Source organism: Anser brachyrhynchus (genome assembly GCF_964034855.1).
Source record: "Anser brachyrhynchus genome assembly, chromosome: 7".
NCBI lineage: Eukaryota > Metazoa > Chordata > Aves > Anseriformes > Anatidae > Anser > Anser brachyrhynchus.
This window is the reverse complement of record NC_137701.1, coordinates 18,050,211-18,077,471: the sequence shown is the minus strand read 5'-3', so window position 1 is coordinate 18,077,471 and position 27,261 is coordinate 18,050,211. Positions and strand designations below refer to the sequence as shown.

Below are 27,261 nucleotides of genomic sequence, written 5' to 3'. Positions count from 1 at the left end.
TAGGTCCCAACAGTGAGTTTCCTCTATGACTTGTCTGGAAAATTGCAGATTCTCAAGTCTAGCAATTGTCTGCTGAAGACTATATTAAAATACTGTAGGCACTGCAGCTTCCCCAGCAAAAGTATTCTTTATTTTTTCTGGACTGCTTTTGTTCTAAGATCTAAAGTAAGTAAAAACTGAAAACAGCAAGCTTGAGTCACATTCCTGCTGATTTCTAGAGGACACAGATTTTGCAGAATACCAGCACTGTGGAACATAACACATCCATCGAAAACTCTTAGTCAGAAAGCTGATTGTCTTCTCAGTGAGGGGGACAAGGGGGTGGGGAAAGGGTTACAGATATGCTTGAGAAAATACAAGGGAAGAGAAAGGATAGGGAAGTTAAATTAAAATGAATGAAAAGAATTACAAGACTTAGACCTGCAAGAACCTTTGTATTTAAACCTTTAAGGGGAGCAAGCTGGGCCTTAATACATCACCATCCATTAAGAAAGAGAGGCTAGACAAGAAGGACTGGGAGAATATTTTGAGGCACAAGCTGACCATACTTTAGGCTGCTTCTGTTTGACATGAGTAAACCATTCTGGTCAAATATTTGAATAGCTGTAAGACCTGCACTTTCACAAGGATGACAGTGGAACAAAGTCCAATAATAACATTTTTAAGCCACATACTGATAACAAGTCTGTAACACACTGTCATTGCAAAGCAGTTCCAAACTTGGGTCTGAGATATTAAGTAGATTTTATAGGTGCTGAATGGTCTCAATATTTGTGAAGCCAGCGGGAATTGGAGTATTCTGTGTTTTACAGAGTCAGCCCCTCTGTGTACCTGAAGCGATACAGAAGTTCACCAGATGGTTAGCAGAATATATGAAAAGCTTTGATAGAGAGAGCTTCAGTCCACCTTGATGTCTTTAGACAAAATAGATGATAGTATGAGCACTGAAATAAACTTCACTAACAAGGGAAGGGACCCTTATTCAGAAGGGTTACTTGGCTTTGCTCCATTGGACCTATTCTGAAAGATAATTCTACTTGCAAAACACCTAGGCACGGCTGAGGAGGGACCAGGGCACAAGTCAGGCTGGCAGGAAGCATCACTGCAGGGAGTGACTTAAAAGTCAAGTGGACTTCCCATCCTGAACTGAGTGAAAATTGAAAATAGCCTGAAAATAGTTCCAGTGAGGTGCACTGAAGCATATCACTGTGATCTTTAAACTAACTATATGTAATCATTTCTGTAGCGCCATCATTAATTTCACATTGTAGGTGTATGACATTCTCCTTTTTGGTAATAAAGTGTGATTTCTAAGTGAAAGAGCATTTCCAATTAAAAAAAAATAAAGTAATGCTACAGCAACTAACCATTCTTCTCCCCAGTCTTTGTCAACTGGGAGATCCACTGCAGGCAATCCTCTCCTGTGAGAAATTCTGGCATAGAGAAACTGGCATTTGTCTTTGAAACTCCATTTCATTAGAAAATTACTGCTAACCCAGGGAAGTGGGCTATTAAGACTATTTGAGGAAAAAATTAAGAGTTGCAATCTCTCAGAAGAACCAGAACACTCCGCGGCAATTGCTGTTCTACTTCATCTTCCTTAAACACTCCATAGGCTACAGAAATAGTTTATTTGTGTTGGGGTAAAGATGAGTCCTCTAAGAGGATCTTCAGATCCTCTGAATTTTGCACCTTTGCAGCTGCCATTCTGTCAGAGTAACCACAGGTGTTATGAATCCACACAAACACACCTATACTGCGAGTTTGCAAACACTTTACTTTAGTCCGCTTCCACCATGGTTCCCTCTAAAGGAAAGTGAGGCACTTCAGACTTGACAAACCCTTATCGTTGTGCAACAGTAGTATTTAAGCCGGTCAACTATCACAACAGACCTGCAGGAAAGAGCACAAGAAATGAAAAGCAAGGACTGAAATACAATCCCTGAGGGGTTCATCATTCTTTCTGGTAAGAACTTCTGAGAGAATTTTGCATATTTGCGCGTAGATTTTACTTCTAAAATGAAGCAAAAACTTATCTGTATTTCCTTGTAATAATACTAAATGCCACAGCCAAGTAAGATGTATGTAGAGCAGAAAAATTTGAGAAAAATCTGATATTGGAGTAATTATATATATCATAGTGAGACTATATACAATTTTTACTTAATAAAAATAAGTAAATACTAGTATTCATTGGTCCCACACTGCAACCTATTTTCCCAAATATGATGTGACACCATAGCAATGGAAAGCGGTTTATGAACCTTCAGCCATCACAGAAGCAGCTAGCAAGAACATCTATTTAGCAAGAAGAAAATACAGTTTTGCAATACTGAAAAACACCACTCTCCAGAATACAAATTCCAATTTCTAAACAGAAAACAACATCCATAAAACACTGGTTCATGAAATGTCAAGAGTCTAGAAAAAGCTGACTTACGTCATTTTTTCCCACCACTCAAACTAATTGTGTAAGGTTTAGCACAACTAAAACAGATATCAAGTACCAAGCTGTTTAATATAATCAGTAGAAAAAAATTAATAAATGTCAACAAGTATTAAGAAAAAAATATATAAAATCAACCATCAGTTAGAGAGGAACCATCCTGTAGTAAGCTGTAATAAGACATAAATTAATTATCACTGTTTACAGAAGAGCAAGCGTAAGAGCAAAAGCCTACTGTCTTTCCTCTTCCGTACTTTCTGAGCCATAAGGACAACTGCTGCATAAAACAGTCATTGGCAAGTTGTAATATAGTACCAAATAAAGAATAGACATTTCTAATGGTATCTGAATTTTAAATAAGATTTTTTTCATCAAAAATTACAGAATGGAGTAGAAGGCAGTTATCACATTTTGACTTCAAATTACAAAATTAAGTCTGCAGTGCCTGAGACTGCTTTCTGCTTTATTTTGTCATGTTTTAAGAGAAAGGAAGTCTTTACAAGCACCTCCAACCTACTGATATTACAGCTGTTGACACTCCAACAAATAAGAAGTAACAATACTCAGCTCGTTTCTGACCAAGCCACACACTATAATGAGCTGGTATTGTTGTGCAGATTCCCTTCGAGGATTTTTCCTCTGAGGGGAACACAAAGAAAGAGTTGAGGAAATAGCATATAACACTATAAACTGGAGACAACTCTTTAAGTTACAGGTATATAATTACAGATCCTTTGGTGCTCCAATACATTGCAATACAGAATCGTAATGCACCGCAATTCTGTTTCCATTCCTGCTGATCATTACTATCGCTTCTTAAATAAAAGCATTTTACTTATAATAAGCATAAAAGCACAGTCCATGTTTTAATATCTTAAATCTCCAGCACAGATATGGTTTGGTAATATACTATTGACTTTTGGTAATAGCAAATAAATTAGGCAGAAGCCTAGATTTTAGAAAAAGGACAGATTATGGCTGGTCATAGATACACTGTTACTCAGTATGTCACAGGAGCAGACCCAGATAACACATGCTTATTTTAATTTGTTTCAGTGAGATGATCTTTTCAGGAAAGAGCTGTTTTCTTCCCCATCCGCTGTTCTTCCCGCAGCACTGGACAGGTCAGGCCGGCTTGCCTCTACCAGCCACGGTCTGTACAGGTTCTACCAAATTGTTATATTACACGGTGAAGCCTGCGTGATGCTGGAACTTAAGGGATCACTGGCACCCAGTTCAAAGCTGGAGTACACTGCATGTTTTCATTACACCAATGCACAATGTGTGTGTGAAATTCATAGAAAAACAGCTGACATACCCTTCCAAAAGGCATAAAATTATCTTCCCTTGCCTAAAGGAGATTTTAAAAAATATTTTTGAAGGAAAAGAGAGTGTTCCTGAAAGGAAGTTTCCTTCCATATCTAATTTGAACTAATGACAGGAAAAAAAGCCTGCAGATTTATTAAACAAAGCAAATTGCTAAGAAAGAGAATAGGCAGAATATGAAAACATCAAAAATATAGCTTTACTAGATACACTTTGTTCATTTATTTTGGCAAATAAGATTAGTTGCAATGATTCATCACAGTACCTTGCGGCATATTAACAAACAAATCAGTAAATTTGTAATAGTATATTTTATTAAAATAATGTTCAGTCTGAATAACAAGCTAATCTAATGAACCTACTAAGATGCTGGAAGGGACAACCATTTGTTCTGGTGCCAGCTATAAGGCATTCAGATAATTGCAGGTTAACAAGATTATATTGTGAATTACTTGAGCATACAGGGTCCAGGTAACCTGACACATTTCTCATACCTAACAGTCCAACAAGTGCAGCATCCTCAGGTAGCAACTACAGGCACCTCAAATTCAGAATGGCGTACAAAAGCTAAAAAGCTGTATTCACCTACAAAGTACTCAATATTTTATCAGGGGAGGAAACCCTCAATGGAAAAAAGGTGAAGTGATAGGGACCAATTCAATACTTCATCCTCTTTGTTTCTGAATTTTATTTTGTTATGGGATTATTTTATATTAGGAGTACTAAAATACATACACCAAAGGAATGAACAGGATAAGTACTAGAAGCTGCAATATGCAATCACTTAATTTTCAGCTGAGGTCTGAAGATGATGCATCTTCTCTGCAAAACTAAAGCAGTGAGATCAAATGGCTGTCCTGACCACTGTTACTTTTTCCTTCCTGCAGAAGGATAGATTCCCATTGCTTTATCATCTCCACACATCTCCAAAATTTTCCAACTGTTATGAGCAAAGTTAGACCTTTGAATCTGCAGATAAGCACTGAAGCTGTAGCTTTATATTTGGAAGTACTAAGCATTCCCAAATTCCACTGTATTAACTGCTAGGACACGAAAGCTGCAAATAAACCTGCCCTTGTTTCATTGTTTTATATGGCATCAGTTCTGAAGTCCAGATGAAGCACAGCAGTCCGCCTTCAAAATTTCAGAGGGCAGCCTTCCATATGGTTCCTCTGCTCATAAGCACAGTTTTATAGACCAACAGTTCTATAGCTGGCTGCAGTGTTGGGACACCTATACTAGAGCAACCCAGTGTCTTGGGATATAACACTCACTTGCCTTTTCGTAGACACTGGGACATAGTCAGAACATGGGTTATAAGAGATGCCTAAGAATGTTCCTTCTAACTGCTAAAAAAGAAGAGTTTCTCTGGTGATCTGGGCTTGAGTCTCATAGTAATTTATACATGCTATAAACCCATGAGAAACAGGCAGTACCAGACCTCTGATCAAGCTCTTTCTGACAATGCCTGGCCACAGGTGACACCAACTTCCCCCTCATCACACAGCCTGGGGACAATGGTGCTTCACTGAACTTGCAAACCCTTTTCTTTCTGCTGCCCATGAAAACCCCACTGCTGGCTCCTACTTTCAAAGTTCAAAAAAAGCCTATTTTCTAGAATTTGGTGTCTCATGGAAAATAGCTTACGTTTTGCAATTTTCACCTCACAAAAGGTATATAAGGACTTTAATTTCCTAACCTCAGTATTGTTTCCCCCTCTCAAATAATACAAGCTCCACATCAACCACAAAACAGTATGAAATTATTTTTCTTACCCTATATAGGGATGCACTTTTTCATATCTGCAGATCTCCATGTGTTTTGCCTTCTTTTTTTCTTTTTAAACGATAACTAATGGTATAGACAACAAAGCTAGCTGCACGCATGCAGACCTGCAATGCAGAAAGTTATTCGCTAATCGTGAAAAAGAGCCAGTGCTGCAATGGCAGCACACTGCAGAGGTAAAATGTTAGCTTCATGCTGCTGGCTGGAAAGAAGCCCTGAATTCAGCTTCAGCTAAGTGCAGTGACATTTACCCTGCCTCCCCCACATGCAGTTTTGCCCACACTGAGCATTCTCCAAGAGCACTCAGTGCCACAACTAGTTGATGGATATAGGCTAACTCACGGCTTCCAACATGCTCCAAGCATCCCCTTGCCTGTGGTCACAAAAGACAACAGTTTGGATGACCGATGGAGGTAAGATGCCTCTCAGGAAGGCTGGGGTGCCCAATCTGGCACAAACTTCAGGATATACTACTCTCAGCAAACACTTGTCTGGTTCAAGTGTTGTCTTTAGGGGCTGCATCAGTCACTTCTTTTTATACAGTTTGCTTGGTAAGTCTGTCAGGGAAGCAAGGTAGTACAGGCTTCCTAGAAAGAGAAAAGAATATCTTCGTAAGGCAAATATTTTTACAATAGCTTAAAGTTATGTTTAATGAACATACTTAAAAACAAGTCAGGGAAACCAGCTGCCCCTTTAAACACTTCCTGAAGTGTTAAAAATAGGTTCAGCAAGTGAAATATTTTAAATAATTCAGAAAATAAGAAACCAAAATAAACTGCAAAAACATTAAGCACAAGCACTCATCCAAACTCCATCACCTTCTGCCAACTGTCCACACCTCTGATAAAATCTGATCATCACCTAGATTTGCAGTTCCCAGAAATGTTTTCCAAAATTATTTTTCCATTCCAAGCATGGACAGAACCATTGCTTGGTAGAGACATCCCATGAATTATGGGGCATACAAACTCAACCCAGCTCATAAGCCCGTGCTCACATCAGTGAACCTACAGAGGCTCCTGGACCAATTTTCTATTGCCCTGGGCTTATTTATTTATTTATTAAAATTGCCTGTGGTTATTTACATGGTACCATAAAAATGCCCTAATACTCACAAACAGATGACAGTGTCTCTGTCCTATAAAGCTGGCTAACTGTGGAAGCTTTTGATTGCTGTAAACAGCCTGAAAAGGAGCACAGGAGCATTTCTTCAGCCCTGACTCTGGGCTTGGCTGCCTCATATAATTACTGGCACACATTCAAATGAGATAACTGCGTCACCAGACAGATTACAATACACGTCGCCTGCAGGAACAGACTTATTGCAGCTTTAAAAACCTGAATCCTATGTAGGTCATTGTCCTCACAAGCCATGGTGCTGGGAAAGTGTTGTGCACAGGACCGAGGGGCAGGAGGGGGCATAAGCACAGCGTGGACAGGTTCAGCCTCAGCCCCTGCCCCTTTCCAGCCCTTCTGAAGGCCCTACAGCACAAACCCCATCTCCTCTCTCTCCCCCTATGCACCTCAGATGTTTAAAGTGAGGAAATAAGCGAACACATCTAATTTTATTTACAGTAAGACCCTTGTAAGACTGTTTATACAGTCAGAACTACACACATCTACTAATCCTATTTCATTTTTCTGGCAGATATTTGCAGGTTTCTTGCCCCAGTCATTTTGCAGCTAAACATTATTCATACCTGCCACCACCAGCAACAGATGAAGCTCAAAAAATCTAAACAAGCCACACTGAGTTATTCTGTCATACACACAAAAACATTGATGGGGTCTAATTAAATCTATTTTTGGTAATATATAAGACACTGAAATTTAACATTGCATTGAGTTTAGCATTTGGTATAAAGTGGAAAGGACAATAAGTTGTAGAGCAAATTTCCACCAAGTACCTTATTTCAAATACTGTTTTAATCCAGACAAATCTGAAACATGACAACATTTCTTCTAGACTAGAACTTCCCCCCACCCTCCCCTCCAAATTTAAAAATATGTAAAACGGCTACTAATCTAGGATCAAATCTCTTGGTCTCATACGTGCAGAGATCCTTCTATCTACATTGGAAGCTTTTCCCTGTTTGACTCATACTCTATAAGTGATGCCCGATAATAAGTCCTGTCCCAGCAAACACTTCAGGTTATCACTCAGTTATTTAACATGTGAAATCAATCTGGATTTGCAGCAGGAAAAGCAGGGACAAGGGAAGGAGAAGAGTTGGACAAGGAAGAATATTGGTTCCTTTAAAATGAGATATGAAGGATTAAAATGAAACGTGAAGGAAGTGAGGAAGAGTAGGGGTGGCAAAGAAAAAAGCATTGCCACAAGGAGCATCAGTCACAGCATAAGCACCTGTAAGCCTCATGCCTGGCATGCAGCACTTAGTCCTGGGGGTTCAGCAAAGCACTTCAAGCTTGAAAGCAAGGAAAAAAGTCACCCTGTAAGCAGCCCAAATGAGAACTGTGAAGCTAACCTAATACGATCAAACCAGTAAGCTGGTATGCTTCTGTATTATGGGCAAGTTGAAAGCCACGGAGATGCCTCATTGCGAGGGCTTCAGAGTCTCCACCAAGTCTGGATGGTGGAGGTATGCACCATGTCTGTGTGATGACACACAGTTCAGTTGCCATCAACACAACCATTGTTTCTTTGTCAGGTCTAGTGTTTCCATCTATTGGTTTTGAAAGCTGGCAGGGCACTGTCCTTTGTGGCAAGACCTGACAGCAAAATGCTAGGCAGCTTTTATTAGTTCATCTGAAATAACATGAATGAGCAGCATCGTGAGACAGACAAGTGTCCTCAGAACCACAGCTCCTACTTACCAATTAACTTTCTGTCCTTCAAAGATGACCGTTGTTCAGTCTTTGACGCAGTCAAATTATATCATCACCTTAATAAAAGTCAAGTTGACAGGGTTCACAGAGGACATTTTACCTGCATAATGTTTTCCAAAGAGACAAGAGGGGCTGTTACTGCCTGTCTGCTATCTCCTGTTGGAAGATGAGCCACTGGAGGCTAGTCCCCAGGCACAGGAGTCCGCAGCCATTGTGCAAGAGCACTGGCAGGCAATCCTGCAGTGCCTTAAATCTCAGTATATCAAAGCACTTTGGCAGACCGGGGGTGAAGTTTTACAGCAGCAATATCACGTCGTAATTTTCTTATGGAGACAGGAAAACTGAGCCAAAGAAAGATGAAATGATTTATCTGAGGGAAGGAAGAAGGTCACAAAGAAAGACTGTCAAAATTAGGGAAAAGCTCCTGGTTCCCACCACACCTGAATTGCTGTACCCAGCCTGCCCAAAGACACTTATAAAAGTTTCATAACTGCTGTTGCATGAGACTAAGGTATTGGTATTAGTTCTGCAGCATAAGAGCAGAAAAAGTGATACTATTACTGATAAAATAGAGCTGTAGATCAGAACTTTAGACCTATATAGAAGGATTAACAAACACCATTTTAAAGTTGATTTTTCTGTTAACACAATTGCAAATTTCTGTTTTACCTTGCCAGATTGCATCATACATCTGTGGTGTTACTGTTATGGGTACTACCTGTAATAGCTTATCATGATAACTAAATTGTACTGAAAACAAGAATAAATTCCACATGCACCCTTTGAGAAAGCAATCTTTAAGCCACACAATTCTACTTACAATTCAGTTACCAACTCCCAACTCTTGTCAAAAATGAGAACAAGATATATTTGTATACTTCTTGCTGCAATCATAAAGTATTAGAGTATACAGGCAAAGCAAAAAAAACGCTTCTACTAATTGTTGCATCTTACTGAATAAAGATGTCGTCTTTCACTTTTCTTACAAATTAAGTTGTCTTTTAAGCCAGAGTGCAGGCATGTGTTACTGTGAGTTGTGAGTGAAACAATCCTGCTGTTGCATACTGTGTGCAGTTTAACCAAAAAAAGAATTTAGCTCATCTGTATATAACAGTCCTCATCGAGATCACAGTGATATTACTGTTTCTATTCAGGTTCTTCTTTCATATACTTTTTCATATTAGATTTGTTTAAAGGTAGAGAGACTGTTTCTGGAGGAGCTTATTTCTGGAGGAGCTTACTGCAGAGGCCTGATCCTTTGCCATGCTGAGGTCCTCCAGCAAGGCAGGTGTTCTTGCTAAGAGCCCATTCTCCTGGCTTAAACCCCAATGGGAATACAAAAGCCTGAGTCTAATGTGCAAACCGACCAGATTTCTTAGGTTAAATTTTTGCAGGTAGGAACAAGTTTAACTTCTCTGTTCTCCCAGAAGAAAATCTGAAGCAAGTTTTCTTATGCAAGCGAGACAGAGTCTGGGTGATAGCTTAAAAGACAGCCAGAGACTCATGACAACAACTACATCTCAGTCTATATTCCCTTATGTTACTCCATGTCAAAGCATTTTTAGCATTTCATAGGCTACAGAAACTTTATGCCCAAATGGATAAAGCCTTTGATGGACTAGAAATAGTCCACAAAGGACAACGTATGGCGTAATGGGCTATTTCTTATATCACACTATTTTATGCCTCTTTTCCCACTTTGATGCTCCTGTGCCCATTTACCTTGTTGACTATTTCTTTCATAATACACAGAAGCATCACTACTACCACCTAATTACAGCATATTTTTGACACAAATTCTTATGTTATTTTGTTGAGTTTCTCCTGTCAGCTCTTCATATATTTATCCAGAGAAAGCTGTTTCTGTTCTTCTTTCATTTCTGTAAGGAATACAATGCATTTCCAGTATATAGATTTTTTTTTTTAAATGTAATGTTTCTGCATTTTGTCATAAAGTATTTTTTTTATACTAGCAGAATTGACTATTTCAATCCAACTATACCAATTAGATAATCTGAATTAGTTTCTATTACAGCTTTTTCAGACCCAATTAAGAATTTCTGTAATGCTTATAACATGTATTCTAATTTCTACCTTTCATATTATGAGTGTTCACTCGCCACGTGAAGCGAGGGAAATAAATCCTACAAACCTTTAATTTTAAAAGCACAAACCCCCCATGTTGAGCTTGTATATGAAAAGAGAAGTATATATCAATAATAGCATTTTCAGAACAGTTTCTATCCGAAGTGACAGAGAACTTGCTGGAGGGAAACATATCTATAAAATCTAGACACTGTCATTCTTAGTGGTCTAAGGTTAATAACTATCCAATTAGGGACAGGTGAAAACTGATGCAGTACCAATACAATGGAGCAATTTCTTAAACAACAAGACTTTAAAAAGCACACAAAAACGCAGTTTCAGATGAAGGGAACTTCTGAAAGACCATCACAAAGTACAGAAATATTCTTTAACTGTTTTCTTAATGCAGCTACTTGAAGAAAGCGTTGAGCAATTATATTCTATCCTCTCTCATTTTCCTCACTATGAGCACAGTTTAATTAAAGGACCAACAGAAGAAAAGGATATGAACCAAATACTGCCCTCATCTACATCAGTGTGAGCTTTCAGTAATACCTCTGACACTTTAATTCAGATTTACATGGTTGTAATTTATAGAACTTTGTCTTCTTTAAAGGTGGGGAAAGGTGGTTGATGCCTCAAGGACATTTTCATCAGCTCTGGTTGTACCAATTTCACAGGAGACAGATTGACATTAAAATGTATTTTACCCTTTCCAGACAGATACCAGTCAGAAGAAGCTGAGCATAAACATTTACAAAATTTCTGTGAAGCCATGTAATCTGCAAGACAGCCTGACTGGTTTGACATTCCCTGCTTTCTCCATACCTCTCTCTGCTCTATGACTACCAGAGTGCCTAAATCTCACATCTTACTGGTTTGCCCGCGCACAAGAACATCTGAATAAAAACAGGAAAGGAAGCGAGCATTTCTGCACAGAACTTGGAATCCTAACCATGATTTCAGTAACAGCAAGTAAGAAAAATATATGCTATATATTGGTAAGATTTAGAGATGCAGTTGTAAAAGAGAATTGTAAAAGAAAGTGTAAAAGCTGTGCTTTGATTTTCTATCTTCACTGCACAGATAGGAAAAGAACATATACAGGAAAAAAAGATTATGCAGCACGTAGTAAAATGTGCAATTTATAAAGAAAAACAATAATTCAGTCTGCAATACTGAAAACGTACCAGCTAGAGAAAGCAAATTTGTTTGTATACAAAAAATACACTTCTGTCTTTAATCTTTGCTTAAAAAAAATAACTTTGAATTCTACTGTTTTGCCCAGAATCTTCACAAGACATCAGTAAGTAAGAATCAGAGTTTGGATGGATGACAGCCGTGACCTTCTGGACTCAGGTATCCCCTTTCAGCTGATGTTAGGCCTTAGAAGAATAAAGTCTGCCAGAGCAGTAAGAGGTAAGCCAGCTCTATTCCTGAACTAAAATCTCCTTTTTTCTACCCGAGGACATCGGGAATTCTCTTTAGAACAGCACTTATCATAAGGTGCTGTTACTGGTACTTGCTGATTACTTTCTTACAGCCTCAATTAACTCTGCAGTCAGGAAGGTCAATATCATTAACTGCTTTTAGTTTCAGCTCATGCAATTTTAAAAATAAAACAAAGTAATAGTTTAGGTATTTCCCTAATTCTTTAGAACTTTCAAATGCATGTTCTAAAATACTGATTTACAGAACACAGCTTTGACATCTGACAGATTTTTGTCTTGAAAAATGCTCTAAACACATTACCGCTCATTCAAGTCTATCTCAGATTCTTTTCTGGATCCTTCATTGGATCATTATCACAATGGAAGAGCTTGTCTCTAAGTGAGCTGTTCCAAGGTTTCTGATCACTGCTGCAACATGACCAGCAGAAACATGCCTGAAAATCAGCTGAGGTCAGAATTTGTGAAAGATTTCTCAGAAACTAAGAACAGCTTTTTTAATAAACATCCTGAAAAATAAGTTATGCATCTCATTGATCAGACTGAGGTGCTTTTTTATAGTTAAAATACATTCCTTTGGTTATAAGTACCTACATATTGCAAATTCAAAGACACTGTAGCAAGAATACAGATGTTACAACATGAATGGTCTAATGAATGGTATGAGTAAGATTTGTAAGGAGAGTTAACCTCTATAACACCAAATAAGTTTGCACTGTAAACCTCTTCTTGTTACTAATTCAAAAGGTATTACCTGGCACTGATAACCTTAAGAAGTTTCAAATGTCTTTGTTATTGAAAAAGTATAATATAGCTTAAAAAATATAAATAAAATCTAAGTGAGAATACACATTTTGGGGGAGGGGGAATGTTATCCCATTCAGCTGAAATTGTGGTAATTAACTCAGACAGTAGATTAGCACCTTCCAAAACTGCCTTTTGAGCACCACTGATTGACAGAGCACCAGGAGAAGCACTGCATGGTACTGCACCTTTGAGTTTTGGGACTGGGTGGACTATAGCAGACTTACTTGAAAAAAAAAAAAAAATCAATTCTTGTCTGTGCTGCAGACTTTAAGGTGCTGATGAAAGCATGTGGGCTGGTTTGAATGTGAGCCAAGCTTTTTCCACACATCATTGTGTCTCCTGTACTAATGACTCACACCTGCAAACGCTATCCGATTTCTAGGCAAAGATATTTATAAATTGGGACTATGGGGCCAAATCCTGGTGGTATAATTATACAGATCATGATTTACCTAAAGCACCTGTCTGTAAAGTGTAGAGGAATCTGGTGACATTGAATGCACTCTTTTCAGGTGCCAGGAAAACCAGGTGCATTTTCTCTTATGATAAAATCCACAGTGCAATATTGCAGACTGCTACCAATCTGATGTGGTAAAGCACTACCTGGCTGCATGAGAAACATGATCACAGATCTGTGAGGTCCACTGGACACAGAAAATATGACGCTATCTTCTCTCACAGCAGGTACAGGAATTGTTTGTCATATAAGCTGTTTATACCCAGAGACTTATCTGTTGCAGGCCACTGCAGACAAAGATTTCAGACAGATTTTCAAAAAGAGATTTTATTCAAGCAAAAATACTGTTGCCCCAAGTTTGTGATTACAATCTTGCCTAAAGCATCTCACTTGCTGGTCCAGTGAAGTATTCAAACACGGTCACTAGAGTCTCTTTCAGAAATTCTTCCCCAGTACTCAGAGGCTGCTCCTAGTTAAGACTGCAGAAGCATCAGCCTCCAGTAGCAATTACATATCTTTTTCTCCTTCCTCTGCAACTGGCCACAAAGTGTTTTTACTACATCTTCAGATGATGTAGTAAAATGCAGATGCCATTTGTCTTCCTTTCTTTCTTTGGTGTAATTTGGTGAAGGGCACAGAAGAAACAGTTCAAACCAATTGACTGAACGACCTCTCTGTGAGAGCAGCATTATGAACCATACAGTGAGTTACATCCTCAGAGAAATAAAGCAGTGATTTGTTACAGCATAAGCTCTGAAAGATGTTATTCTTACACCTAGTAAGTACACAGCATCCTGCACCTTAATGCTGAAAAATCATATGGTGTTTTGAATCTCAGATTAAGGTGATTGTGTATCTAAAAAAAGCTCTGGATAAATGGGGGGGGAAGGTGGGAAGCCTTTATATAGAAAATTGGGTGTATAAGCAAGCCTGTAACAGTTATTTATACAGGCATGCATTTTGCTTCCAGCAACATAAGGTTCTTCCAAACATATTTACGTATACCTCATTGCACGCCTCAAGAAAAACAGTAAGGCATTAATATTAACATGGCTGTTGAACTGCAGACCAGAGGGCATTTGATTCAGGCAGGTGAATTGTGTTCAGAAGTCATTATGCCAGTGACATTTTTGGTGTGGAATTACTGATGTTAAGGGCTTCTTTGTGCCTACATTACTGTTCAATCTAGAGCCAAATTACGTTAAACATTTACACAGCACCCAGCAAAACAAGACTTCACTTCCAGCTACAACCTTTAAGTAGTCGACCTAAGGCTGGTACTCCACAGTACCAAGGAGGAAACAGCATACAAACCAGTATTACCTGGTCTTTGAGCTACAGAAATAACAGAAACAGAGCCTGTCCTGCCATTGTACAGGCTATTTAAATGAAATATCCAAGAGGAGAGAAAATGCAGAAGAGTATCATTCCTTAATTTGATTAGAATTTGAGTAGACTGTTCATTCCCTCTCTCCCCACCATGGTTTTGGGCTGTAAAGGCTGCTGTTAAACAAGAAATGCAAACCAAGGAGAGCCTGAATGATCAGGGATGTGCCCTGCATCGTACACCTTTGCTTCGTATGGCTGCATAGAACTGCAGACATACAAAGAGAAATCTAAATACAGCTCACTGCACATGTGCACAAGATTGCTCTCCTTCTGTTTTTATTCCTTTTCCATATCATTTTAATGATTTTCCCAGTGTCTAGGAAGTTTATCTAAACTAGGAAAATATCAGCCTCAGCTTAGCTTTCAACATGCATTCAACCTTGCTGCAGCCCTCACACCCATTTCCTATGTTTTCTGTACTCTAATACCGGTTTATTTCTCTTTTCCTCAAAAGTCTCATTTCCAACTCCGTTTCTGCTTATGGAACAACCAGTTTTCATTTAGCTACTGCTTCTCAGGAAAAAAAGTTTATATTGCTTTTTGTTTTAATTCTTCTGGTTTCATGTTTTTTTTTTTTTTTATAAGGTAAGATTTGCTACTGAAAAAAAAAAAAAAAAAAAAGACTTCTCTTCATCTGTGGAACTGGAAAAACCCAAGAAAGGGCAATGAATTCTTCACACTAGCCTCATCTGTCATCTGTCCTGAAATACTATATAGACAGGTAAATAGGATTTTCTTGTTACTTTTTTCCACTGGAAGTGACAAGTTTGTTTATTTATTTTTACCAATACCTGCACGACTGTGGACTTCATATTTGAGAAACTAAACTCAAGCATAAATTGATTTCACTGAAAAAGACCAATAGATGGTGCCAGTACAACCAAATCCAAAGGACTAAAGAGCTCTATATGCTTACACAAATTGCATGAGGCATTTGAATAAGGAGCTTACTTCCACCTCTCCCTCCCTCCTTTCTTTTTTTTTATGTGTGCAGAGAGATTCTTGCATCTGAAAACAGCTCATTTTTAATTAGCAACTACAAATCAGACTTCAGCTACTGTGAAGTAAAAAAGAAAAACAAAACTACTTTATCAATCTCATTTCTAAGAAGTGCTGGCCTACCATGGAAACCATTATCCATTTTACTACTGGCATAACTACTCCTTCCTTCCATCTATCCATCTTTACCCCCGCACAGACTTGCTGAAAGTTAAGGACTGCACCCACACTGATAGAAGAAAGGAGGCTCCAGGGCACAGGGCTGGTTCCAGCTTTCCCTACTGTCATCCACGTGGTTGGCACGCAATAGATGAAGCACTTAAATTTGGCCCTTTCACTAGTCCATATTCACACTTTTATTTTTACTAAGTCCATTTTACATTAAAGAGAGTCAGGGGAATATATAAAAGTACTTTTATTTAATGACACAAGTAAATCTTTTAAACCCTCCTATTCTCACCTTGCTAGCAAAAAATGCTATAAATGAGCACATTAGCTAAGAGCTCATTTTGCAAGACATATGATACATTTTGTTTTGAAATAATTCAAAATAGGATCTCACTTCAAGCTGTATGCTAAGCTAATACTAGCAAACATAGCTGCCTCCTCATAAGCCAGACCACTGCACTTTAGGAATAGAACAAAAGAAAACTATATTTCAGAGATTAATATGCAAACAAAATATTACATATTGATGCACAGTGCTCCCTCCTCAGTGCACATATGTATTGATCTTCAAAATAATCAAAAGCATGTTGTTTCCCCAATAAACAAGTTCAAATACATCAAGTTCTACACTGACCTCTAGTTAAAATTCTATGCAAAGTTCAAATAAAAGGTATTTTGATGTAACAAGTTGCACCTCAGGATGAATTTTGAGCCCTAAGATGCTATTTCAGCTCATAGGTAATAAAAAGGATAGCACTGAAATTTACAGTTACTGTGATTAAACAGTCTAATTCCCAACTCACTCTGCAAAACCTGTGGTTATGTCAGAGACAACCAGCACACACCAGGTGCCATAATTAAACAAAATAATTATGAAGTGAATAAATAACACATTTTCATATTGTAACAATGTTGCTTACAGCTACCTCACAGCACAAATATATTAGCAATGATTTCAATAGTATTACACCAAAATAAAGAAGAAAAACAGGCGTAACCAGTAATTTTAACTTTTACAGTGGTCAATTTCAGTATATCTATGCATTTCACAGAGTTCACAGATGAGAAGAATGGATGTAACATTTGCTATTTTATGTCATTCAACACAATTTCACTTCCTACCCCACAGTGTTGAGAAATCTTCCTTGTATATTATTCTTGTGGTCTGCCTTATGTTACAGGTTTCCAGTGGCTTGTACTAGATTTTTTTTATATTAAATACCCGAATAGCAGAGAGATTCTGCATCCTCACCTCATGGGAATACTGTGTTTCAGAAAACCGGGCAGGTTGAACCAAGAACAAGGAGATTTTGTTGCCTCTCAAGCAGGAGAGTGCAAGAGCAATAAAGCGCATCATTTAATGGCCACCTCCATGTTTATCACAGGACCATCAACAGCATTGGAAAGAATATCTGGCTGCTGCATTTAAACGTGTTATTTCAGGTATGGGTAAATTTTTGTCATTTGTATTTTATAATGATTATATGAATGAAGAAAAAAATTGTCATTCTTTAAAGTAAAACTTTACACTGCATACAAAGATAAGTGAGGAAAGTGTTGAAACAGTTCTGTTGCATCTTCTAAATCCTTCAGCATTCACACTTGAACAGCAGAAAGCATTATGTAGGCTGCAGTAAAAAAAAAAAAAAATTGTCATCTTGGCTGTATGGTATCACAAGAAAACACGTTAAAAGATGTTAACTTGGATGTTAGGTGGCCCAAATAATTTGGCAGCAGCAAACAGCAGAAACTCAGGGTTATTTCTTCCATGAGCAATATGGACACACACACCAGGTACTAACTAATTTTTCCAAGTGCTGCTGTACTCATTTGTTTTCCTAGAACCATTGCTTTCCTGCCTTTAAAGGTGCTACCTTCTGGTTCAATGAACATTTTTATTTCAGTGTCTGGCTGTTCAAATACACACAAACACAGAAGATGAAATGCAAGTATCACAAGCTGACCTAGACCATTGTTGTGCTAAATTAACTTTTTTTTTTTTTGAGAAAGATAAAAACAAATTTATACCTCAGTAAAGCTCCTGTCCCAGATCCTCAGTGAATTAAAATCAGTTTGGTGCATTTCTTTTAAATGAATTCTACAATCCACTTTTACTCATGTGAACTGTACTTATTAGCCCAAGTTACCAGTTCACATCGTGAATATCATACGGTTACTTTCTCTTATTAATAGGAGAGAGGATTAGTTCCAGTAGTCAGGATACAAAGAAGTAAACAGAGTTGTGGTTTCTTTCTCGGCTCTACCGCTGACCTGGAAGGTTACTGGGAGCCACTGCATCTAAATGAAAGTCACTACAAGATTTTTGAAGTAGTGTTAGAGCACCACAAGAGGACAGGGAACAAAACATTTTCATTTCCCAAATGATCTTCATTTAAGAATAGATTTTGTCTGTTCCCATATCTCTGACAAACTTGAAAACTTCCACATTGATAAAGCCATCAGTAAGAATGATGAATTTTTTTCTCCATTGCCCCAGTAAGCTATTTTTTTTCTCCCCCAGTTGTTCTATATAGAGGAACTGCCAAGTCACTGGACAATTATTGTCTGTTTTCACTGTTAGTTACCACTGTGGATTATAGCCTCCAGCCTTAGAAGTGCTAGACCTATCCACTTGCAGGTGAAAAGGAGCAGTAACATTTCCCTTCTCTGGGACTCTGAGTAGCTGTGGCATGTCTCTAAGGTCTCCTCAGGAGGAACATGCCATGCTCAGATGATAACAGCTGCTAAATGAAGTGCCAGAAACTCAACGGAAACTGAAACCATGAGTTTCTGTGCCAGAACTTTGCCCAATATGTGGACATGTGTACCAAAAGCAGAATTTCACAGTCATCCTGCACTTATGTGTTTGAGATGACAAGTCTTACACTTCCTTCCTTAACTAAACATCCTCTTAGCATATTACCAGCAGCTACACTAGAGCTAGGAGACTAACTGCAATAAACATAAATACCCATGAAGCTTCATTTCGAATATAAAATCAATTTCCTACTGATGTGTTCAGCCTGCACTGACATTCTTGGAAAAAAAAAAAAAGGCTATGCTTACATTTGTAAGTAATTCTTAGTTACAGGAAAAAAAACATCTTTCCCTTCCCATACACTGTATGAAGACAGAAAATAGGAACAGCATTACGCTAATAATACAAGTAGCAAGCTGATACTTTGTGCTTACTTGGTGTGTTCCCTAAGTGCAGAAGAAATGTGAAGGGGCAGCAGCCAGTCATCTCATGTTTTGGCTTTCTGAAAGTAAAAGACATGAACAGCTACTACAGACACTTCTGCAGCTTCTAGGAACATGTGTTTGGGGAGTTCTCTTCAAACACAGGACCTTGGAGAGGACTTGTTTCATTGAGGAGGTATTCCTCATCAGGAGGAAATTAAACACTGAGATACCAGGTACAAATTTCTTTTGACAGAAGCACTGAATTTTGAATTTTTGAACAGTGATTACGTTTTTCACCCATTTAGCAGAACTGTGACTGCAAGTGGTTTCCGTTAAAAATAGAACTAGTTGCTTCAAAGCAACATTATTTGATATAAACAATGTATTAAGTCTCATCACCTTAAATGACGCCATAAATAAGTACTTTTTGCTCCAAGTACAAACCCTGAGTTAGCCTTCAGACAAAAAAAACACAACAACTTTCTTCTTGTCTTACTCAGGGCCACGTTTCTTCTCACTAGTATGTGCCCACAAACCTTATATCTGTAAGTCAGAGAGCTTCTCAAAGCACATTCCATGTGAACACTCACGTTTTGCACTGCGACAAGTGCACATCAGCTTGAGTACATCTGCTGATTGTCTCTTCCATTCCATAAAGGAGCTTAATTGCTTCAAATGGCTATCAAAAATGAAAAGTCTTGTGATCAAAGCTATTAACTTTAAGAAGGCTCAGCCCAACACTTGACAATACCGATATGCACATTTATAATGCACTTACTATTCCATTAGCCAATGAAAGGAAAAGCACTCTCCTTGTTTTAGATATAAGAACAGTGTTGTGATTGTTTTATGGTGTGAGTCATCTTGCATAAAAAGTCCCTTGATTTCAGCTACGCTGCAGAACAACACATTCATTTACTTCCAGCTGCGTGGAAGTCTATAATCTGAGTGTCTGAGAGCTCTTTGGATGTGGGCTGCTGCCCATTCTGACAGCTGCTAATACAACTGGCTAATGGTATTGAACCCAATTATTGTTGTTATATTGTATAATACAGAATACAATTGGGGTCCTAATTCAACAGCATTAAAGACACAGACTTAAAGTCTCATATGGAAAATAAATTGTATTTCTCAGTAATGGAGTGCTCCCTGCAAATTAAAGTGATGGATTTTTAGTTAAAGAGGAAAAATCCTGTCCTTTTCTACTCCTGTCCCAACTCAGGGAACCACATCTCCCCTTCCCCATAAGTCATAGAAGATGCATGCAGGTGGAAAGCAGACGTGCATGGGTGAGAACTGTATGCATATAAGCAGGTAGGACAGAGTGCAAGGTGGCATTTGGAGCTGTTCCAGACTGCAGAGACATCACCGCTTCTCTGGGCTAAGTTAGACTTCGAGTTTGACGGTTCTAATGTCTACTAAAGATTGTGATGACCTCCAGATTATCAAATAATCTTGGAAGTTTAAAATGGCCTTTAGGTATAAAGATTCTGCCTGGTACAATCGATTCTCAGCTAAGGACTGCAGATTTGAACCAAATGCTACAGTTGGTATGCTCTGAAGTTGGTGGAAATTACAAGTAAATAGGCCATTTGTTAATAAGGTTTACAAGCACCCAAAACCACTTGTACTCCCCCCCGCCATAAATCTGGTTATTTTATAACTCTTGATTGCATGATACCCTGAATAGAATTTTAATTTCTTATTATGGCTTTATTAACAACCTTATAGAGGAAGACCTATTCATTCCCCTCACTAATTTGAAAACATTAAAATCTTTCACTCAAAACACATACTATAAGAAAGGATAACAAATGATAGTGAAATATTATAGTAAAGTCTAATTCACAGTGTAAATAGATTTAATCCTGAGTTCTCATTAGCATCAGTAAGGTTTGTATTTCTATTACTCAGTACTGCACAGGCATATATTATTACACTTTAATAATACTGATAACAAGGTTAAAATCATCAAGAATGCCATTTTTTCCTTTTACAAAAGACCAGTTATTTTTGTCTGTAGTCTCAGAAAAAGTCCTGCCAGAAGAATCCCCATACCTCCACAAAAGAAAGGATAAACTTTTTCCTACATCCACACTCCAGCATACGTAAATGCTGATCACAAGTAACTATATGGTATGGCAACAAGATTGCAGTAATATATTACGGTATGCTGATCCAACAATATGAACTGAGAACAAGTTTACAGAACCTGCTCCAGAAAAAGAAAAAAAGTATTCCAAACAACCAGTTTTAAAGAGACCGTCTTGATAACATTAACTGTCTAATACAGGAAATCCGTCAATCCGTCATTGAAATCCGTCAATGACGTCAATCCGTCAAAACATTTTTTTGCCACATTAAAACATAAGGAAAACATATGGCATGCTTTGGATAGATCTGAGAAAATCTCAAACACTGTATCAAACCCTTCTATTGTATTTTACCCACTAATATACAACTGCATTAATGCAAATTCAGCCACCTATTTGTCCTTCTGTCCCTGGTGAGACTAGATCCACCACGTGGCCTAATGGTACTATCCTGCGATTACCTGAGCCAGCCCAATCCGAAACCCTGGTCTCGTTCTTGGAGGTGAAGAGTTTGCCACCTCTACAATTTCTCAGTTATGACTGCTATTACATGATTTTTTCCTTCTTCCCTTGACATTTACGTGGCCTGCTTTCAGCTGAAAAATTTATACAGCACAAAAATTAAATTCCCACAAAGTGTCCAAAAGGTCTTCTGAAGCCTACTAAAAGGTCAGCAGACACGTATTTATGACATCCCATCTATCACTTTTGTAATACTTCCTACCCTCTCTTTGCAGAAGCAGCTGCCTTCTGCTCACCGCTTGTACAACACCTACAGTGCTCATCAGTGGGGCTTCTAGGTGAAAGTATACAGACGTGAAATAAAGGATATACTCTTCAAAGAAAAGATTAACAAATATGCCTAAAAACATTGAGGCTCTCATCCCCATAACACTTGAAGTTTTTTCTCATTAGGATTACTATTTCTGTTAGCTTCTTAAGTGAAGATAAATATTTACTTGTCAATGTATTGCATATGATTTCCTAAAGAGAAGTCATAACATTCAATTTCATTCCCAGAATTTCATTTAGGACTGTTCAAGAGTAGCACACATTAATAACTCGAAGCACACCATATCTTTATTTATGGGTTTGGCTTGGAACTTGCACACAGTGAGCACCCGGAGGAGCTACAATGCCCTGAAATGAATCCTCACCACCCCATGCCAGACCAGTTCAAGTGCCACCACGGTTAAACTAATGCCAAGGTTCAAAGCCTAGATTCCATATTTGTGGTTGACTAGTGAATTTATCTGGAGTAACATGGAGCACTTCCTGGCATTCAGGTGTAGGTTAAGAATCCTATATGGACACAGTGATTATGTCTAAGCACAGCATTACCTTCAGGATCTCCTTGCAGCAATCTTTGGCAGGAGGAAATATGGTGAGGCTAAAAGCAATAGGTCAAAGCTAAGAAACAACACAAGACAAGCTGGGGGCTTTAAGAAATAAACAGCAGTCTTCCCATTTTTGCCTGAAAAACAAGTACATCATCAGTAGTATTTCCTAAACAGTTTTTACCTGTTTAAACAACAAAAAAAAAACACCTTCAAGGGTCTTAAAATATGTTAGCTTCCATATCAAAACTATAGCCATTTATTTTGCTCCTTTAAACATGATATAACATACAAGATCACACTGACAACCTAGTTAAGCATCTCTTTGACTTATAAATTGGCTCTTTTTGACTACTATTTTATCTCCCTCCCTCCCATATGTGCATAAGTTTTGTTTTTTTTTTTGAGTCTAATTTAACCTAGGACAGGAGGTGTTCTCATCTCTACAAAGCAAAGAAGCTTGGGCCCTGGAGAAGGCATTAGCATTCTAGTAACCAAAGCTGTCAACCACATACAAAGTGACAGAATGAAAAGGTGACTTCCTGCAGAATTTCATAAACTTGCATGAGATGTTTTTGCCACTTGTCTGAACATTAACTGTTACAGATAACTTGTGCTGAGTGATGAAAGGTCAGACACCAGAATGTGTTAGAAATAAGTTTGTTAATACTCGAGTTCAAAGAATCAACTATCCTGAAGGATTTTCTCACTCAGCATCATGACAAATACCTTCTGAAAGCATTAGTCCTGACCACAACACAACAAGAAAAAAGTGATTAAGTTACATTTGATCCTAACCACATTTCTAAATATTTCTTCTAAATGTTTCCAAGAAGATTTAAGTGAATTAATGTTATTACCAATTGAACCTCTTAAAATGGGTGTGAAAGCAAAACATTATATCTTAATAAAACTCCTAAGTCTTTGCCTGTGATTTCAAGACAGTTTTTCTAACTGAAATTTCCCTATATATGAGTCAGCTCATATCATGGTTGCTCACCGGACTCCACCTATTACATTCCTTCCCCCTGCACATTATAGAAAATAGGACCAGCCCTTCAGCTATGCTATTATTTAGACCAGCAAGCAGAAGACTGTTATCCTGTGCGGTCAACCTGTACCCCAGATGCTGTCATAAACACTTTTCACAACTGCTACTATAATCAAGACCATTTCTGTTCTTGGTGTCTGGTGGATCCTCTCTCTTGTCTGGTTTCTGCTTTTAATAAGTGAGCTGTCCTTCTGCTGATCTGTCTTACAAAGTCACTACTTCCATGCTTCCTACATACTCTTGATTTTTCTTTTTTATGTTTTTCCTTTATTTCATTAGATATTGTGCCTAAAGATTTTTTTTTTTTAAATGTACCATACCTTCCATTTGTATTGCTTCTTTTGGGTTTTAGTATGACTACAATCAGTGAAACAAGAAAAACAATGAGTAGGAAGATCCCTTTGTACTGCAGAGCTAAATTAAAAATGAAGTAGTACTACATGAATAAGAATCAAATTCAAGCAGAGATACGACAGCAACAAAGGAAGATTATAAACAATACTAAAATAAAATGATTAAAATGCTTTAAAAAGGCTCAAAAGAAAGGATATACTAACTCGTACATTATATACGATAAATCAAATACAGATCAAATTAATGCAGTTGTTCCTATCTGCAAATAATGCATTGGGAACATAGTATATTCTATATAAACCCTTATATGCATTTCCAGTAATCCCAGAAATTAGAGACACATACCATGTCACATACAGTGCCATATGACAAACAGTGACAGCTTACAATAACCCTCAGTAGCAGTTTTCACTGGTCTGAAATCTAATGAACACACACAAGCTCTTGTAACACCAAGAGATTTTATGGAAGGACCTTGTCTGCCACCACCACGTTTCAGTCTGAGTGAGAAGCGATACACGCTGGTCTTTGCTAAACAGCAAGCCCATCACGAATCCCCCCCTTTCACAACTACACACATCTGTATGAATTGTAGAGTAAAAACAGACATAAGCAAAAGGATAAAAGTAATGGGATAAAAGGGAATTCACTGAGGGAAAACCAGCTTCATATACAGCACCAGGGTATAATGCCTATTTAGTAAGGATGATACAGCTGCTGAAGGGGGAGAACTTTTAAAGAGCTGTAGAGTGATCCACAAGCTAGAAAGCAGAATAGCAAAGTTCCTCCCTCCCCCCAAATCCCACACAGACAGCGCTGGGCTCCTTGCAGTAGCTATGACATACACACATACAGCCATTCGCACCCCAGCTCCCAGCCAAATGTCAAGTTCCAGAACTTTGGTGTGCAAGAGCTGGATGAGGGATAGGCTTTTAAAAATAGTTTAAGAGAAAAACATATTTTGTCTAGGTTAAAAGAAAAAAAAGGCAAAATACAAAAGTTTCTGCCCAAGGAGAAAATCTAGCATGGAAAATTTCATGTTACAGATTTATCATATTTTAGATGCGTAAGTAATTGAACAATTATCTTGTTGGAAAATGTTTAGTTATTTTTAGTGTCTAATAAAGGAAAAATTGTTCAATTTTTAAAATTGATAACATTGCCAGACTGGAGCCTCACTCATGCAGACACGCTGGATAACTAGATGAACAGCGAGGTAGCAATTGAATTTAAGGCATTTCTTGAATCAGGCAGCCATAAGGCTATTTTCAATGAAGGTGCCTGAAATACACAGAAGTCTTGCTGCTTGGGGTCTCTGAGTCCATTTTTGGATCTGATCACATCCTCATCTCATCATCTTCAGAAGATTGAAAAGTGGGAAGCAAATAAGGTCTGAGGCAATGCAACAAAATCACAGGAGATCAAACAGCAAAATATTGCTCTAAGCAAGCACTGCCTGTGGAAAGCTCTGAATGCAGCTGGTAAAGGTGCCCAGTTCTGGCAGTTCCTTATGTTTTGAGCATCTTGGTCTACATTAGCTGACATCTCAGTAATTCACACATGATAAGGGTATAAAAATCAGCCTCATATAGTAAGTCAGTTGCTGACAAACTACAGAGCAAAAAAAATCTCATTTGCCTTTCTGTGTCAGAGAAGTGCACGGTTTTAGAGAACTAACTCTGCTTCTTCAGTATTGTGTGAGGAAACGGGAGGCCTCTGCAGTTGTCATCTGAACTAGACATGCATGTCAGCACTGCAAAGTTTACCAGGGCATCGGTGCAACCCAATGGCAAGGAGAAACCACTGGAGCACCCAGCGGCTGGCAGCCATGCGGGCTAGGGAAGTGCTGAATATGCCAGAAACACCAAGCTAAGGAAAGAGCACAGCACACCTTTGGAAGGCACTGCTGTGTAGTTACACGTTCCTTTTACTCAGTATCACAATCACGGTGGCACAGGAAGGAGAGGCATGAGTTCTTCATATCTGCACTTCTGCAATCGGGCTGTTTGTGCTCTTGATGATAGAAATAACTGCAAGTGAAAGTGATTGGGCAGCAATTGTAGCTCTAATGCAACAATACTAATCAGAAGAGTAAATCTAAGCGAGTGCTAACTCTGCAGTCCCAGGGCCAGCTTAGTGGGGATGCAAGAGCTGTACCATCTATTGGGCACAGCAACAGCCGCTCCCAGCGGCAGCCACCCAGCAGGCACAGGGCTCGGTCCTCCAGAAGAAGCAGAACATCGGATCAACTCAAAAAATTAAAGTGTCAAGAGAAAAGTTTATGCAAAGTAATCCCATTAAAAGCAAAACACAACACAACCTACAGTCCTCCTGCTATAACTCTGCTGCTGTGGAAGATGCATCTGGATACCCGATCCTGTTTATTGCTCCTGGTACTGACTTTCATGCCTTTAATAGTCACTCACATAAAATCATGCTGATTAACTTCACTGCAGAATTACAGCAACCACCCCAGAAAAGCAGGTTGTGCTTAAAACAGCATCTCATAGATATTTTTAAGCAGTTAGATATTTCCAGCTTCAACATCACATGCTACTAAAGCATCTCACATCTAAATTAATCTTTTTATATAAGCAAAAATAGACCTTAGTATGACTTGACATATCTATTCTCATAAAATCCACAAAACTGACAGCAGAAGCAAAACAGAAGGCCATGCAAATTAACTAATTGAATTAGAATCAACAATCCAAGTTATTCATCTCTAGTTCAGTTATCATTAAAAGAAAACGTCTAAGTACCTGATGAAACAATAATTGAAATATTTTCTCTTAATGTTCAGGATGTACTAATTCAGTATTACATCAGCAAAGACAATTACTAAGTAATTTGTGAGTGGAAAAATTTCTTTTAGCACACAGCAAATCCTACCTAAACAAACAGTATACAGGCTTATAAGTTTCCTACTATTCTTCTCCTCTATATCTTCTCTAGAAATGAACCTTAATTTTTATAGAATGTGAGAAGCTGTAATAGCTTGAGAAAAAAAACACAACAACCTTTCTTTTTTTTATTGTTCCAAAAATCTCGTAACACTAACAGCTGAGCATGTGGAATGAGCTCCAGCCTCCACTTCTACAAGCTGTGATGATGCTGGACACCTTTTCACATCTCACTGGAATGGCCTTTGCTCCCTGCTTACAGTGCTTTTCCAAAGCCCACTTCAGAAAAATAAAATGCTTTCAACTGTAAACAGTTGCTGCCAGCCCAAGCAGTTCATAGAGTTTACCACTCAGCAGTTGGGTTTTGTCAGATTTTCATGAGATCACACAGAAACCGAGAACATCTTTCTGCTTTTAAGGAAAATTACAGTCTCTACATTGCATATTGTTCCAAAACTTCAATTAGATAGAATATTCAGTTCCTCTGTTTGTTAGTGAGAAACTTCTTGCCAGCCTGCTGGTTTAACACTTCTGCAGGCAGGCTTCAGCTGTTACAAGCCATCTACATCGCCTGCTGCTTTGT

The 27,261-nt window shown here is 38.2% G+C and overlaps 1 protein-coding gene across 9 annotated transcripts in view; it reads right to left on the bottom strand.

The window, feature by feature from the left end:
- PDE11A (phosphodiesterase 11A) overlaps positions 1 to 27,261 on the bottom strand; it is a 135,180-nt gene that overhangs the window by 78,197 nt on the left and 29,722 nt on the right. Inside the window, exons 1-2 of one of the 9 annotated variants that reach the window (XM_080599496.1) lie at positions 8,393 to 9,306; positions 5,548 to 6,144 (exon numbers count right to left, since the gene is read on the bottom strand). The exons of the other annotated variants lie outside the window; for them this stretch is intronic. The gene's annotated coding sequence lies outside the window, so the exon portion shown is untranslated. Of the gene's footprint in view, positions 1 to 5,547; positions 6,145 to 8,392; positions 9,307 to 27,261 lie in introns of those variants that run through there. 9 annotated transcript variants of the gene reach the window in all.